This window comes from Lagopus leucura, unplaced genomic scaffold (genome assembly GCF_019238085.1).
Source record: "Lagopus leucura isolate 7727_CA_CO unplaced genomic scaffold, USGS_WTPT01 Super-Scaffold_100015, whole genome shotgun sequence".
In the NCBI taxonomy this organism is placed as follows: Eukaryota; Metazoa; Chordata; class Aves; order Galliformes; family Phasianidae; genus Lagopus; species Lagopus leucura.
In genome coordinates this window covers 2,312,357-2,328,933 of record NW_024962269.1, presented here as the reverse complement: position 1 = coordinate 2,328,933, position 16,577 = coordinate 2,312,357, and the positions used below count along the sequence as shown (strand labels likewise).

General features: G+C 40.5%; 1 protein-coding gene and 1 long non-coding RNA gene across 3 annotated transcripts in view; one reads left to right on the top strand and one right to left on the bottom strand.

Annotated features, from left to right (window-relative positions):
* LOC122182480 overlaps window positions 1-12,497 on the top strand; it is a 48,978-nt gene extending 36,481 nt beyond the window's left edge. Inside the window, exons 5-6 of the long non-coding RNA XR_006179817.1 lie at window positions 9,979-10,053; window positions 12,193-12,497. This is a non-coding gene — a long non-coding RNA (uncharacterized LOC122182480). The remainder of the gene's footprint in view (window positions 1-9,978; window positions 10,054-12,192) is intronic.
* Window positions 1-16,577, bottom strand: part of RORA (RAR related orphan receptor A) — a 71,039-nt gene that overhangs the window by 33,698 nt on the left and 20,764 nt on the right. The window lies entirely within an intron of this gene.

Sequence of the window (16,577 nt, the reverse complement as noted above, 5' to 3'; positions counted from 1 at the left end):
GACCATGCCTACCAGACAACCAGAGGGAGAACTAAACAACATCTTTTGTTGACGTCTGTAACAGAAGAATTTCCCTTATTCCTTCCTACTCCAGGCTTCACTTCTTTCCCTTCCCTGGGCTTGCCTGCCATTTTCAATCTATCCCCAACCAACCCCTCCAGACTGCCTCTCCCTTTTTACTATCACATCATGAAATGCTGCTTTGTTGTTTCTCTGGTTTGAGCAATAGCAGGAAAACAAATTCTGCATTGATAAGGGAATGTTCTGTATGAGTTCATCGTAACAGTTCCTTCCTTTCTGACTACTTGGGCAGACTTCAGTCAGGACAGGGCACTGTACAGCCAGGTAAAGCAAGGAGCATCCTTCTCCCCAGTTCTGACATTTAAGTAGAAACACACAGAGCCTCAACACAGGAAAACATATTATCAGTTCACTCGGAGGAAAACACTTTTCAGACGCCTAATTAAGGTGTCTGAACGGTATGTTTGCTTCTGGTGAAATATCTGTCTAGGAATTTATATATATATATATATATATATAAATATATATATATAAAATTCCTCCTCATGTTTTCCCAGTGTTATTTTAAAACTGTAAGTTCACACAGATCATGTTATATTTTCCACTTTGGAACAAGTATGAAACCTCAGGTTTGATTTCTTGGGAAAGACTTTTCAGTGCAAGCAAAAATTGGTCCCATTCTTTCATGTCAGGTGAGATTCACCTAGCTGACCTGAGCTATCTAGAAGGTCAGGTAATTAGCTCACGTCATTGTGTTGGCTGCTGCTAGAGTCATGAGGAAAGGAGAAGGAAAAAGAATGGGAGGAAGCAAGATAGAGAAAGCGAGAGAAGGGGCATGATTCATCTCACACAGGAGAAGCGAAATGAACCCCTAAGTGGAGATGCCTCCTCTTCAATCACCAGAAGTAATTTACTGATAACTAAATTACAAGCCTAACTTTTAGAATGTGAAAGTTAGGTGCATTCTACTGCCTCTTTCTAATTCTGCTTCTGTTTTCTGAGTTAAAAACAGCATTATCTGGAAGGAAAATTGATGTAGGCGGTGCTCCTTTTCCCATCTGCAGTACCTACAGGGCCAATCACCTCGGTGCACTGACACTATTCAGGTAGGAGCACCCCCCCTTTCAGCTCTCCAGATACAGTATGAAGAAATTCCAGGTGTATACCCTCTTTTATCACTCAGTTAAGACTGAAGCTTCTTCTTAGTTAGTCTGTCAGACTGGACTTGAATTCTTAAAAGCTACATGTTTGGGCACTGAGCATCCCTCTCAGATGGTGAAAGCCCCATGATTGGAATTGCTGGCTGAACTGAACACTCTGCTCAAGGCTAGATGTGGTGTGCAGTCAGGACAGGAGTTGGGATCTCCTGAGTCTTGAGGTACTGCTTCAGTAGTTATCCCTTCTTTTGCTTCAAGAAAATTTAAATTGCCTTTCCTGAATGTGGCTTACACATCTCTCGCTTCAGAGGGCATGCAGAACTTTGCAGCTAATTCAGAAGGGCTTTGAACAAAATATGATACATACACAAATTGGGCTAACTTGCTTCTAAAGAGATGCAGTCTGTGCCAGACGACATTGCTAGTGCTGTTTGTAAGTATATTGATTAAATTAGGAGGCATACATATTCACTGACACATTCATACATATTCATTGACTCAAACAAGGGTACTGCATGTAATGTGGTATTTAAAGCAACATAATATCTGATCACAAACTGAATTAACAAGGAATGATTTTACTATATAATATTCTAATCTTCCTGCATTTTCAGCTTCATTACCTAAATAATTTGCTCTGTCATGTACCCTAAGTAATTTGAGCTGGCTGCAAATTACTTGCCTCTGAACACCTGCAGCTTACAAACACTGCAGTTCCACTAAACTAAAAGCTAGTGGCAGCACAGCTCTGCCCATTCCATTAATACGTTATGCTAAGTGACCATCTGTCCACTCATATATATTAAAATATTTAAAGCCTGTGTACTTCTAAGGCTGACATCTGGTTGGTAGATGTCTGAGGCACTTTTAGAACACTGTTTTGATCAGTAGCTGATGGAGACAAGCTCTATTTCTTTTTTTTTTTTTTTTTTCTGTCTGTTCCTTGCATGAAAGGTCTGTTTATTCTATGTGTAATCCTCCATGTAATGGCATTCTGGCCATGAGCAGGACTGCTGGATATTGTGGTGGTGTAGCTAGTAATAAGTCATTCCTGTGCAGAAATTAAAAAACCTGCTATCATAGCAATCTGTGTCTCATGGTTGGATTTTCTAGTGTCTAGTAAGGTTAAAATCACAGCAGCTTTCTCAGCTGTACAGCTTCTCTCAGGGGAGCATTACTAGGCTATCTTTCTTCAGTTGTCACACAACTTGCAGGAGCACCTCTTAGGGATTGCCAATTCTCTCCAGCTTACCAGAGGTTCAAAATTGTTTTGGAAATGAGGAAGACCGGGGTGCTGGGCAGAAAACTAGACAAACACAACAACCTCTCAAAGGCTCGTTTCCTTAGGAAATCACGCTAATAATAAAACGAAATAAACAGAGGGGTTATACTGGTATGAATCCTTTGAAGTCCGTGGGTGTGATGGGTGGAGCAGAAACGAACATGGCCAAAGTACTAATTAAAAGTAAAGTATGAGCAACACCTCAAACACACAAGGCAGAAATGCTGCAATGCCAAGGCTAGATCTTTGGGCCTGAACACAGCTGGATCCTTACTTAGTAGGCCAATTGACAGAGCGCAGCACTCCATAATGCTAAAAACATTCTGCTTCAGAAAGTATTAAATGAGATGCATGATAAATAGCATGGAACAACAACATGAGTCCCTTGGGGCTTGTAAGACTAACTTTTAGGAATAAATCTAAATTCTTTCAACCTTTGTTACTGATCTGGACACGTCAAAGAGAACAGTGCAGTAAGAGCTCATGTTCTTATGCTAGGACCATTTACACTTTTGCTTATTGTTCTACTTCAAACTTGGAAATTTTACTTGAACATTTTAAATGGAAGAACCTCAGCTTGCTATTACATTAAGCATGGGCTTCAGCAAAGACACCTGAACACATAATGACAGGAGGTTCTATGGAAAATAGTTCAGAATCTCTAATAAGCACAGCTATTCCTGTGAAGTTGTTGTGGTGAGATCTCTGCATTATTAATGTTATATTAAAAAGAAAAACTCTTGAGAAAAACTTTAATAGACCATCAAAATATTCTTAACCTCCATAACGAACAATTAAAACAAAAGGAAGTTCCCAACACAAAATTTAAGACTCCTGCAACTATGCAGGAGGACAAACATGCTAAAAACTTCTTAGAGGAAATCAGAGAGAGAATGCCTGCTCCCTCTCATTCGTGTGTGCAACTTAAAATGTTTTTTATTTTCTTCCTGTACTGTGTTATAATCTTCTCTCTCTCCACAGTCTTGACTTTATCCATCCAGAAATACTGCCATCCTTTTTTGACCCCAAAATGCAACTTGTTAGCTCAACATTTCTATCACCAAGCAACTGAAAGATCTATTTTTCTCCTTCTGTTTTTGATGAAAAAAGACTAGCAATCTGATTTGCAGACATGATTTGAAAACTAGATCATTTGATTTCCCTTGTTGAAGAAATGACAGGTAGAGATAATTCTAGCTTGGGACTATGAGCACAACATGAAACCACACCACAGAGCAGGATATAATGGCAAAGCAGTGAATGACCCACTGTGGCTTAAAAACATCAGGACTGCCCCATCTGGACATGTTGTGTTGTCCAGGAACATGGAACACCAGTTTTTTGGAAAGCCTCTCGTTACTTCACGGGATATACAACTAAAAGCTTAGTTTGTGAAATCAAACAGGTTCTGAAAGCTCCATTTTTGTTACTACTTTCATGAGCTTACGAAAGAATCATGCTGAAATACAACCAGGAGTTGAACACAGCAGCAAATTATATAATAATGATATAAACTTTCGATGATAAGATAAAACTAAGAAAAACCTAAGCACCAACTCTGAATACAACTTGTGCCTTTTTACAAGAGTCAATCTTTAGACCTCACACAAGTAACAAGACTACACAAGTAACAAGACTTAGTATCCAAAATTAATGGGAAAGAACAAGAATGGAGAAAGAACAGAATAGAGTTTCTGTGCAACATTCTATGCATTTCAAACCAAAGCATTTTAAGACTGGTTTGATTATTTCAGTGTGGTCAGAAATGATTTCCACATTCAATAAAACACCATTATTTCCCTCAATATTTTGCCTTTTCACTTTCTTTCTTGGTGCTCAGTCGCTTGTGAGTAAACAACTACTTTATTCCCCTGTCCTTTGGCTGAAAATTAACACTAGATGTGCTGGCTACAATGACGACGGCTTGGAGCACGATTAATTTAAAGACTAGGCTAAATATACTCCTTGTTAAATAAAGCAATGCAGTACAGCAGGTTTTCGCAGCAGAAGAAAACACACTGACACTGCAATCATGTGATTCTCTTTAATGAAATGTAATACATTTTATTCAGTGCCCTGGACTGCTTGTCAAGAAATAGATACTATAATCTTCACACTAGTGCTGATTTGCTGTGTGAATGGGGACACCAGTGCTTGTCTCATTTTCTCTATCTACGTAATCAGGATAATCGTTCTTTATCTCCATACAGCTATCTTAGGGGCCTGGTGTGCACTGCCAAGGATTGCATCCTGGTCTTAAGATCCAAGAAACCAGTCAAAGAAGCTAAGTCAAAGAAACTAACCAAGAAACTAGCCCTCCAAACAAACACTGTTCTTCAAATACCTGCAATGTTTTGCACTGCTTAGGTAAACGCTGCCACAACACTACAGGAATAGTACTGACAGTTGTCTGAATATTCTTATTTTTTAAAAAACTTCTGAAAACAAAGCTTACAGTTTGAATCGAACAGCAAGAAAAGGCTCCTCTTGACAAAATTACACAAAATACACACAATTTAGCAGCAACATAGGTGTGAGCTATTACCAGAATAACTGGCAGCACTGGCTGCTTTTTCTGTTCTGATTTGCTGCTGCGTTTATTCAGTAAGCAGCAAGCAAATGTTTATGTCAGTCCACGCTGTATGTGTTTTTTATAGGATTCTCACCTATGGTAGCATCTTAATATTTGTTGTGCTGTACAGAAACAAAGAAGAAATTACCAACTGCCTGCTAATTTTAGGCAAGTCAGCTGAACACAGCAGTGTGCCAGCACAATGGCCTTTCCCTGCATTATTTTTCCTGGGTTCCAAAACAGTCTGAAATTATCAATACTTTGAATGCAGTCATTTCAGTCCCTATTGAAAGGCATATAGTTATAATGCCTGACAAATTATGAGATTTAATTAGTTGCTAGCTAAATTGCACTAACATTTACTAAGGAAAGATCTTTTACTAGCTTTTCAGAACAATGGTAAGGGGGGGGAGGAAAGGGGTGGCATTTCACTTCACTTGCAACACAGTGTCAAAATTACTAACAATTTCAATTAACACGATGACAGGCTCCTGAAATGTTAAAGAAACATTAGGTCAATGAGGCTCAATCTGACTGCAGGCCATGCTGCATTTTCATTCTTAACACATATGCACACAGCTCTCAGATCAGTCAGTAATTCCTGAATGCTGCTACGAGGTCCCAGGCAGGTTGTCACTGGTCAGCATCAGCCCTACCTGTTCTCCATCCCAGTGCCTGAGATTCCTGTTACACTTACTATTCAACCAAGCCATACTACAGTTCAACAGTTATTGACCCAGAGAGAGCAATAGTCAGTTTGGAAAATGGAATATGGAAAGCATGCAGAAGGTAGAGCAAGATATTCCCAATAAAGTAAGTATCCCTTTAAACAAAGAGTTGTCATGATTCACAACTGTCCTGCCATTTTGCCAGGCTGCAAAAATTTTATTAAGGGTTTGGCCTCTGCATAAATTGCAGGATGTATCACTGTATGCGTATTGAGAAATAGCATTTTGTATCATTAAGTTAAAACCAAACAAATGTGGCTGGTAAAGAAGCCACTTCCTTGCAAAGGAGATGTACTTTGATGAAAAAAAAACACTCAAAAGCTGAATGTACTTCTAGAAGAAAAAGTAGCAGGAAAAAAACATTTCACCCAAACTAGAAAAGCTCCATCATTCTGAAGAGACTGCGTTTGCATTTTTAAGATTTTGTATTTTCTTTTTGGCTATACACAAATTTGATGTCATTAAAAAGGCTTCCTTTGATGCTGTATGCCAAGTGGAATCATTAGTTTCTCACAAAGGTGTGCTCTAAATGTCTGGTTTAAATTTTCATTTTCTGATGATTCATCTGAGAGACGAACAATAACAACCAAAACCGACTTCAGAACTCCGAACAGTAAAAAGCCTTCTAGCTGCATGTGCTCATTTTTAACTCCCTCCAAAACCTCCTGTCTGGTTTCAGATAGCAGTCAATAATGAGAACTTATTCTGCAAGTCCTTTCAAGTTCTGCAGTACTTGTCTACTAGAAGCTCACCTACTGAAGCCCAAACCAGAATCCTCAAACCTCACAAAAAGGACTTCTTCTCAAGTCTGTTCAGTGTTATCCCAGCTGACATGGCAACACTTTTTAAAAACAAAAACAAAACTATGGATGCTGTTCATCACTCCTGCTTTTAGTGTGTATGTGCTGTCTTGCCTTTTCACAGCTCCTCTGTGAGTTCGCTTCAGATTAATGAAACTACTTTCAGCAGTACTTCATTGACTTGCATGAAAGTTTCTCGGTGGTCCCTCATTTTGATGAAGGAGGGCCAGCACTGCCCATCCCTTAGCGACTGAGGGAAGCTGCTGGAGGGCAGCCTGTCCTGCTGTTTGCTGTTGGGCACACACTTCTCTCCACCTTCACAGGAAGAAATGCTATGAACTGCTCCCATAAGCTAGACCAGGAGGGATAGTGTCAAGGATCATATCAGAGGAGATGGAAATTTGATAGGCTGAGGTTTACACCAAAATAAAACCAGTCTACAGAACACTCTCAAAAACATTCTTGCTAGGGAAAGTTTAGTTTTCAATATGTTCTTTAAACCTTGCACTATGGTGCTGTCCCCCACAAGTACATTCATGGCATCTTCCTAGCCTTGGCTCTGTGGTTCTTATCTCCTTATCAAGTCTGCATAAACCATCCTGTGTTTGAAAACCATCTTCATTTTCTGACATGGATGATGGAAGGAAAAAAAAAAAAAGGTACTTGCCCACAAAAATGTTTTTGAAAATTACAAGCTTGTGGAAAGAAAAGGCCTAGTGTAAGATCTTCCATTGCCACAATTAATTAGGTGTTATGGCCTTCATTAAAACCCTCTTCTACTTATTCATTCCATAGAATTTAATTTCCTGCCTGTCTGTGACAAAACTAACTGAAAGGTAGAAGATACAGCAAGTTTGTTTGCTGAATGCTTTCAACTTAAAAAGCATTTGAAGTGCCCTCAGATGCTGCGTACCTGCTGTTTTACATTAAAACATGTCTCAGTTCAGACTCTGTGGCAGCAAATATGTGACTAAAACTTAATACAACAGCTCTATTAGAATGCTTTGTGCACAGGATAACTCCATCACATACATTAAGGAAGCTTACAGTTAAGCTTCACATATTTAAACACTAACGAAGTCTACTTAATAGCAGTCTTCAAAATGACAGTGGCCTCCTAATCTGCTGGAGATAAAGAAGTGCCAAGATTAATGATTACATAAGTGCATCGCAGAGCCCAGAAATAATAATCAGCTCTTCTGTTGTTATTTGTGTATAAAGGCTATTAGAGTCATCTGACATTCCAAAATCCAATTTAAAGTTGTTAAACTCCTTTCACGTACTTACTTGAGGGTGGAAAAACTAGAGGTTCGAAAGGGAAAGGAAGGGTTTGATTTACTAATTCTTTTCCCTCTACTGATTTTCCTTTAAGCCAAATCTCACTAAGAAATGCAAAAAAATAAGCTTTAAACAATGCCTGGAGTAACTGATGTTGCTGCTGAAGGAATAATACCAATAAAACCCTAACATGCTTAGATAGCAAATTTAAAAATAATGACTACAAACAAAACAAGCAACTATTCTGTATGAAAAGTTCCCATTGAACTGGGGGTTTCAATGTCGTTTGCTGTGCAGGCCTGATGAGTGGAGAATTTCAGCAAATCAGCAAGGTAAGAGACCAGCAATGCTCAGACACCAAACACCCGTCTCAATCTAGTAAAGCACCTGCTAAGAATTTACTCTGTATTCATACAAGCACAATACTGTTCTGCAGCTCCAGGCAGCTCTTTGAAAGTACGGCAAATGCAAGGTCTAACTGCAGCCTCACTAAATACTACACAATCAATTCTTTTCCTACTAAAATCATTTAAAATTCAAAGTAACCCCCTTTGTTCCAGACATCAGACTGAAAACCAAGTTTAGGGAAAAACCCAAATTGGTCATCTTCTCATTCCCACATTGGTCCTTTGGCTCCACAGATGACACACAGGACGTGACAGGAGAAGGGTGCCTATGTCTGCCCTCCCCTGTGATCCACGAGTCCTGCCTCCCCTCACTGCTTCCTGCCAAGCAGGACAGCACGGCAGCTGGGAGCCCTGTCACCAGCCATGTGTGCAGCGGGTAAATGGGCACGCTGCACATCACATGCACCTCTCGGGGGAGCAGGCAATTACAATCCAATTTGTAGCACAAATTGCTGCAGCCCTGAATGCAGAATTCCCCTCTGTCTTAAAAATGCCATGGAAAGAGCAGCAGAGCAAGCCCAGACTGCCAGCCAGGAGTGCTGTGTATGGCAGACAGACCTCAAGACCGACCTCTGCAACATGCTGTTGGTGATGAGCTGGGCCTTGGGCTTAAATGGCAGCTTGTGGGGACTGGGCTGGTCTGGGGGCAAATCGCCCCTGGAGGCAACAGGCCCCATTCCCTCACAAAGATGCAACTTTCTCTCCTTGCATCAAAAGAGAAGCAAGGTGACAGCTGTGATTCAAGCTAATGAAGTTACTCGTGAGGATAGGTGTAAAGGAAGGACAGGATACAGGTTGTCATGTCCGAGCTGTTGTAGTAGCAGATCAGAGGCAGGCTTTCTCCTTCCCTGTTGCGACTCCATTAGCGTAACAGCTTCAGTTGCTTGTACAGCAGAACAGAGCCCTTATGGACTCTGCAAAAGCTTTTCCTTTATGGCTGTGTAGTGATTTTCTAGTGTTCCCTAAGGTAAAGTCAATTAAATGATAACTGCATCTGTGCAGAGAGTATTCAAAATGCTAATATCCCCACCCCGATAAGTCTTCAACTTTGCCTGCCTATTTATCTCCAACTTTTAGAAATTATTGCCATGAATGCTCCAGTGCCTTCACCCATTATCTTAGCAATCCTGCTTCTTCCTAACAAAAAAGCAAAAAGCCCCGCACATAATAGCTTTACTACTCTGACCTCACTGGGGAGTAAAGTGATACAAGCACAGCACTATCGGCTGATCTTCTGCCGTTTAGTTGCAGCATATTTTGCAGCTCTCAAAGTTCATTCAGCTTTTCTTCTAACTTACCCAGGTAAGAGGCTCACACACTCTAGAGAGCACGACAGTTTGCATCATGAGTTACCTAACACGATTAACTGCTCGGGGAAGCTACCATCTTCAGTGTTGTGCCAGCTGGCCTTCAGATTCTAAAATTACATTGCATTGTTATTCTCACACATGCAAGACAGTATCCTTACCTCAAGAGATGATGATTCATATTACACAAATACGGCCACATAGGTTAAATGTTCCCATGTTTTTAAGCAGGAAGAAAAGCACCATAAAAACACATCAAGGCTGAAAAACATAGTACTGAAAACAAAGGAACCTGAAGCACTGCCTTATCATCAACATCCGTATGGTTGCCTTAATACTTTATCTATACACTTACTAAAAAAAAATAATTGAAATTTCAAAATGATGCCCCAAAAAACAGAGAATGCTGACATCTTTTTCAAACAGGTATGAAAGTACCATGAAGAAGGAGACAATCCTACGCCCCAGAGAGCCAGGCAGAATACACACACTGTGCAGAATGTAAGTATGAACAGGAAATTATCAGAAGAAAATGACGGACTCAGTTCTTAAATGTGTTTGAGAGATTGCAAGAGAAGAATCAACTTGCTTCATATGGTCAACACAAGGTCCTAAAGGCTAAGAGACAATGGCAGGCAGGCAAGTAGTGAAAGGATTTGATCTGTGTTTCCTAAAACAAAGGAGGCTTGATAAAGGTTAGGAGAAAATAATAGAAACAGCACCTGTATTACTGTAATCATCCTATGCAAAGATAACAAAAACCATTTGCTGACCTATACTTGGTCAGGGCAAAAAAAACAACCAACAACCTCATAAGCAGAGCTGAATGAAAGCATGCAGTACTTTACTGAGAATGAAGCTAATAATCAGTAAACCCTTTCACAACAGCCTTTACTCATCACTCCTGATGCTGTTTCTGTCCATGCTTGTATTCTGCATGTGCCAGAAGAGAGACAAGAACACCAGGCAACTCAAACTGTTGAGAGCTTTAACACTGTACTGTTTCAAACCACTCATATGCAGTCCTTTGCCACACTGTCCGTGATAACGAACCAAAATGTTTGACCAGAACTCCCACATTCCTACTCTCAGAAGAATAGCTGTGATTATCCAGAGCTACCAGGGGACAAATGGAAGCAGAGGTAAGGGGGGGGGAGCAGCCTGAGGCCTGTGAATAATGGCAGCAAAACGGGAGGAAACAACTTCAACAAAGAAGGATTGTTGGCTCGGCTCAGAACTGAAGTTTCTCTGTTCCTGAATGGAGCATTCATAAGTAAAATAAGCTTCTTGCACCAAGCATTTCAAATTATTGTAAAAGCCACTTGATAAAGTGAAGAACTATTATTCATTTTGGTACTTGACTCTCCAGAGAGAGAGACAGCTGTTGTTCTTACTGTAGCAACTTACAAACCAGTTGTACAGCTGTAACAGCGCTCCTGGTTGTGTCCCAATCAAGCAGGCAGTTTCGTTCCAAATCCCTGTGACAGAAAACACTGCTACAAAAAAAATCCAAAACCACTTAAAAATACCAACAAATACGCTGCAAACCTTGACATCTGAGCAGAATCCACATCGAAGAAATACGTTCAGGGGCTTCAAACATAAAGTCTCAGTTTTTACTTAAATTACTACAGTGTAAGTTAACGTCAATGAAGTAGGAGAGTCACTTAGGACTTAGCACAGGACCTGGCTCAGGGCACTGGAACATAGAACAGAAGTAAATACTAATCATGCTTACTCACACTGAGAGGATTAGATAACTACAGACGTAGGAAATTAAAGCCACAACAAGATGACCCCAACGTTTAAGATTTCCCCGTTGCACCAGATCAGTCACTGCGAATAACTGACATTGCAAATTGAAATCCTCAGATAAAAATAATAGTTTTACCTCTTTATTTCTCTTCACTCGCACATAAACTGAGCAGGCTATCTCTGACAATGCCATGGTTTAATATTCTAAATGCACTATCTCCTTTAACAATGCTTGGAATAGAAACAAGCTGCTGAGCCAGATCCTCCAGGGGTGAAAATCAACATTGCTACACTGACTTCAGTGGAAGCACATTGATCTACACCAGCTAAAGCTGTGGGCCCTAGTGGGCAATTAGGTTTCTATTATATGCTAATTTAAATAATGTACCACAGAACATTTGCTGTACAGTAAAGCGAGGCTAAGTTCTTCTGTGGAGAAGGACAAGCGTTGGCTGTGGCATGGTGAGAGTTATGTATTCTGGTTTCAAAGAGCAGGATGAAGTTTCGGTATAAACTCCTGCTCATAACAACGTTTTAAAACCTGTAATTACTCACACTGTATTACTTCAGGAAGCCTGTAATTATTTTGTAAGTTCTTACCAATGTCTAGTCTAGTTTATAATTGCTAACACTGCCTCCTTCAAAAGAATTAGTAACTATGTTAAAATCTGGTTATTGTTAGGTTCCTACTACACAGAGTGGCTGCGCTGTTACATTACAATCTGTACTCAGCGCAGGAAGAAAAAAATCAAACTGATTTGTGTCAGTTTGAGCCTGAACAAACTGAACGAGTACAACAATCCCACACACTTCTTTTGCTGCTTCTGTAATGCCTGGCAACAGGATTGTGGCTGCATCTGATACAGGGCAGTTTTTTCTCTACAGGAGTTCATAGCACTGAGGTCCATCTACAGGAGCCTCTCACTCTCCTGGGGAAGCTTCGTGTGCCACACAGAAGATGGAAAAGCAGAAATGTTTTGGTTTTTTTTCCCCTCCAGCCAGAGACCTTATGTCACAGCCTCACTGACAGCAACACAGTTCTTCAAGGTCTCAGCTGTTTTAGGGGAATCACGGGGCAGTTCAGGTGGAAAGATACCATCGCTCTTCAAAAAAATATTAACAACAGTTGTTAAAAAGTCTGTTCTCTTCTGTAGCATTTCCTTAAATGTGGAAAGAAAAAAAAAAGCTTCTTTTATTCTAAATATTTGCCATCTCTCTCCTGCCTTAGTCATCAACAAGCAAGCCATTAGCATGGCAACGTCCCTTCCTGAAGTCCCCTAACTACTAGGTCCCTACTAGACTTCTGATACAGTCAGGATGAGGGCATCATTGCACACTGGCAGTTCTCCTACATTGCAACTCTTCAAGTGAAGCAGCAGGATTCAATACATGGTTTGTTTTGAAAGCTAAAAGCACATCTCAGAAGGGCAACTTGGAAACTCTCTGAATGCCACTTTTGGGGAGCGATCAGCAAAGCAGGACATTCTCCCTATATGTGTGACTCTCACATCAAAGTCACAGCAGGAATCTCCTCGAGATGACACTCCAAAGACTTAAAAAACCCCACACACCATTTTTATTTGTCTTGTTTTCTAAGGAGCCACTCAAGGTTACATGGGCTGATGCAGGTCCGAGTGTTGCAAGGCAAGATGTGGTAGCAATCTGCAACACTTAAATTACTCCCTTTGTGAAGGTACTTATCCTGGTAATAGCGCCTTTCTCTGGTTGCACTTAAAACTTTTCACAAACAGTTTAATTTCAAGCAGAAAAAGTTTGTATGGAGCCAAACACTTTTAATGTTAACAGCCACACAAGAAAAGCTTGCCACATAGGTCACAAGTAAAGTCATCACAAGAACACATCTGCACTTCTCAGCTGCCCCTTCGCCTTGCTTTGGGGAGGCTCTACAGACACGGTGAAAATACCAAGTTTGCAATCTACACTTGAAAAGAGAAACTAGAAACTATTTTGGTTAAGGTTTTGATGCTGTTTGCATTCCCACCAGGGAAAAGAGAGTACACAGTCCCACAAGCCATTCAAGCTATTAGCCATTGCACGGCACTGTCCTGTCTTTTCTCTGTTCTGCCGCTGCCACAAGCCTGATAAGGGGCTCAAACTGTTCTGTGATAGATTAGCTTCACCCTGAATTGGTTCCCTGACCTAACTCCCTACATGGCAGCAGCGATGCTGCTCGTGCTCACACAAGGGAGAGGTGTATCCATTTGGCCCCGCTAGTCAATGGCTGGTTTGAATGCTCAAGACAACTGAACTATCGGCCCAGTAATCAACAAGAGGAGGCAAAGGGGGTAGCAGAAACAAGGAGAAGGAACACAGGTTAGTTTTCCAAGAAACAGAATAGTCTAAGAATAAGTCAGTAGTTTCTATGGCCATGATTGCTGTGAAACTTCAGGCACATCACTCACTTGATGTGTCAATTCCAGCTGTGAAATGAGGACAACACTTTTTACATCACCGAAGTGATGTAAGTTGAAAATTAATGACTTGGATACTCTGATGATGAGGGCCAAGTCAGTACATAGCTAAGAGAGAGGAGTGATTAGTGACAGGGAGGGGTGAAGGAATCAACATATTATTTTTGGTGAACTGCTTCCTTGGAGGATAAATGAGAGAAACTGCTACTTACTTGATTGCAAGGAATTGTAAGAGGTCTCTGTAGCTCCCTTGTGGGTGGACAACTGAACAATTCAATAGCTGTGACCTAATTTTAGTCAGAGACCTTATGTCACAAGGAATTTAGAGGGAGGTGTCTTCTATGTCCAAATAATAATTGCACTCTGAAGGATAATCAACCAGTATTAACACAGCCATCCAAAATTCAGGGACAGACTATATCCCACTCCCCTTCCTCATATTCCCAATTCTGAAATTTCTGACTTTGATATCTGGCACAGAACTGCCTGTTACAAAATATCCCACCTGTCTACGCCATCAGACTGAAAGAAAGTCTATGAACTGCTCCCAACACCAGTATGAGGAGTTCAGGCTAAGAAAAATGTTACAGAAGCAGAGATGTAAAGGTGGCAGCTGCCATTAGAATCAAATCTCAAGTTCAGTGTGATATAAACTGTGGACTATCAGCAAGTGGGCTTTGTACAACACCCACACGTAGCAGCAGCAACACCAGGAGGCATCTCTTTTCAAGCTTCCACTGTTAATGCGTGAGGAGCCATCAAGTTAGACTGCTATTGTTTCAGCAGCTTGTTTTCCTTGCAGCTAAAAACTGTTCCCTCTAGCCTGAATTGTCTTACCTTCTCACAGAGGAATATGTGAAACATTAATTCTCCCTGTGCTAATACAGGACTGCTATGACAGGACTGAGATCATTTGACAAGGACTGTGTGAGAGCCTGGGCAAGTCACGGAACTGTCACCAAATTGCATGTGTGCCTAACTTCTGTAAAATGCAAAGGTCTCACTGAAAACACAGGAGTTACATGATTAAATAGCATCATGAAGCTGGGCTTATGCCCTTCTGTACATCAGTTTCAACCTACAGAATATTAGTACTGGAGAATTTTTGTCTGTGAGATCCATTAAATACTGCAGAGTGCTTAGATACACCAACAGGAATAGCAGCCATGTAAACACTTCAGTAGGTAAACAGCACTTCAAGTCTTACTGAGCTTACTGTATCTCCTTGCTACATTGGAGAGCATGTACTCAGAAGACACATACAGACAAACAGAAAAATCCACTGAAGCTTTGGAATACCAGTCTCATGATTTCAGATCCTGCCTTGATTTTGTAACCTGGATCTAGCTCTTGAAAAGCTCTTGAAAAAGCATAGCACTGAAATTCCTTTTCCTCTTCTCTGAGCCCAGGGATCAGCCCTAAACAATTATTATGAAGTTGTACCAGTGAGTTAAGAGAGTCAGAAAACTAAATACTGCACTGTCTGGATTTGCACTGAAGACCAAGTCAGGCTGAAATCTCTGCAGTCTGGTAGTTTGCAAATAAATAGCTAGGAATGCATAAGCACTATTAGGCTTCCAAAGCAGATCCTTCCAGTTTTATGGGCAGAGTAAAGCACCCGGCAAACTGTACTCAACCTCAAATTCTTAGGGCTGCATCTGCTTTTGTTCAGCTCTTTATTTTCTGAAAGTCTTGTGGTCAGGCAATGAAATGTGAATCTCTCAATTCTTGGCTACGACACAGACTTCTTGTGTGGCCCAAGCCAAGTTTCCTAAGCTATACTTTGGTCCCTGAGTTGGGAAACAGGTAAAACACAACCCACAGTGATGTTTTGTGCATAAATTAACTCATGGAAGCCGGTTTTTCAAAGAGTTCACTAATTAACATTATAGACAGCCCTATAGATAAAGAGATTGTCAGAGGGCTCTGTCTGGCAGCCCTGGCAAAGGGAAAGAGCACATTCCAGAACCAATGATAGGATCTGCAGACGATTCAAGAAAACCAAGCTTACTGAATTCCACAAAGATAGCTTTTAAGAATATATATTTCTTGTTAACATCTCGCCATGTGGATTTCATATAACATAGGGTATCTCCTGCGTTTAGTTTTATTTGGAATGAAATGCCACCATGAGAAGTTGTCAGCACAACTTACATATGGCATGTTGACAAAATTTTATTGAATTGGAGAAATACGGGAAGATTTACTTGGTGTGGAACAGCCTTAAGTTGGACACACTGTGTTCCACAAATACACAAGTCTTACCTCACTGGAGAAAGTAAAAGTTCTACAGTAAGCACGTTGATTATGACAGATCTTGGGATACAAGCTCATTGGGCAGATGATTTTTCATGTGTTTACACAGTGCCTACTGTCTGGCTGCACTTGAAGCATATGCAGTATTCGACAAAACTTAATTTTCTAAGTTCCATAAACCCATTCAATACCTAAACATGAAATTCAAGTGCAGTAAAACAAAATGCAGCGTTCACACTACAGTGACCAGAAACAGACTACAAACAAGAAGGAGCATTACTAATTGTTACTCCACCTACACTGACAAAAGAGGCTAGAATGAGAAAGGACTGAACCATGAATGTTTATTTTTTAACAAATTATATAGCATAGACAGACTTGCATTCTTCACTATCACAAGCTTTACCTAACGAGAAGCACTGAACCATTTATCTCATTCTGTAACAAATATCAATCCAAATAGTCAACTTGTAAAAATAAAAACAAGATAAACCTTCTATGAAGTCTGCAGGTGTGGTTCTCAGAGGCCACTGAAAGGCAACTGTACAATTAGGAGTGCTTTCAGAAAGCAATGGAAACAAT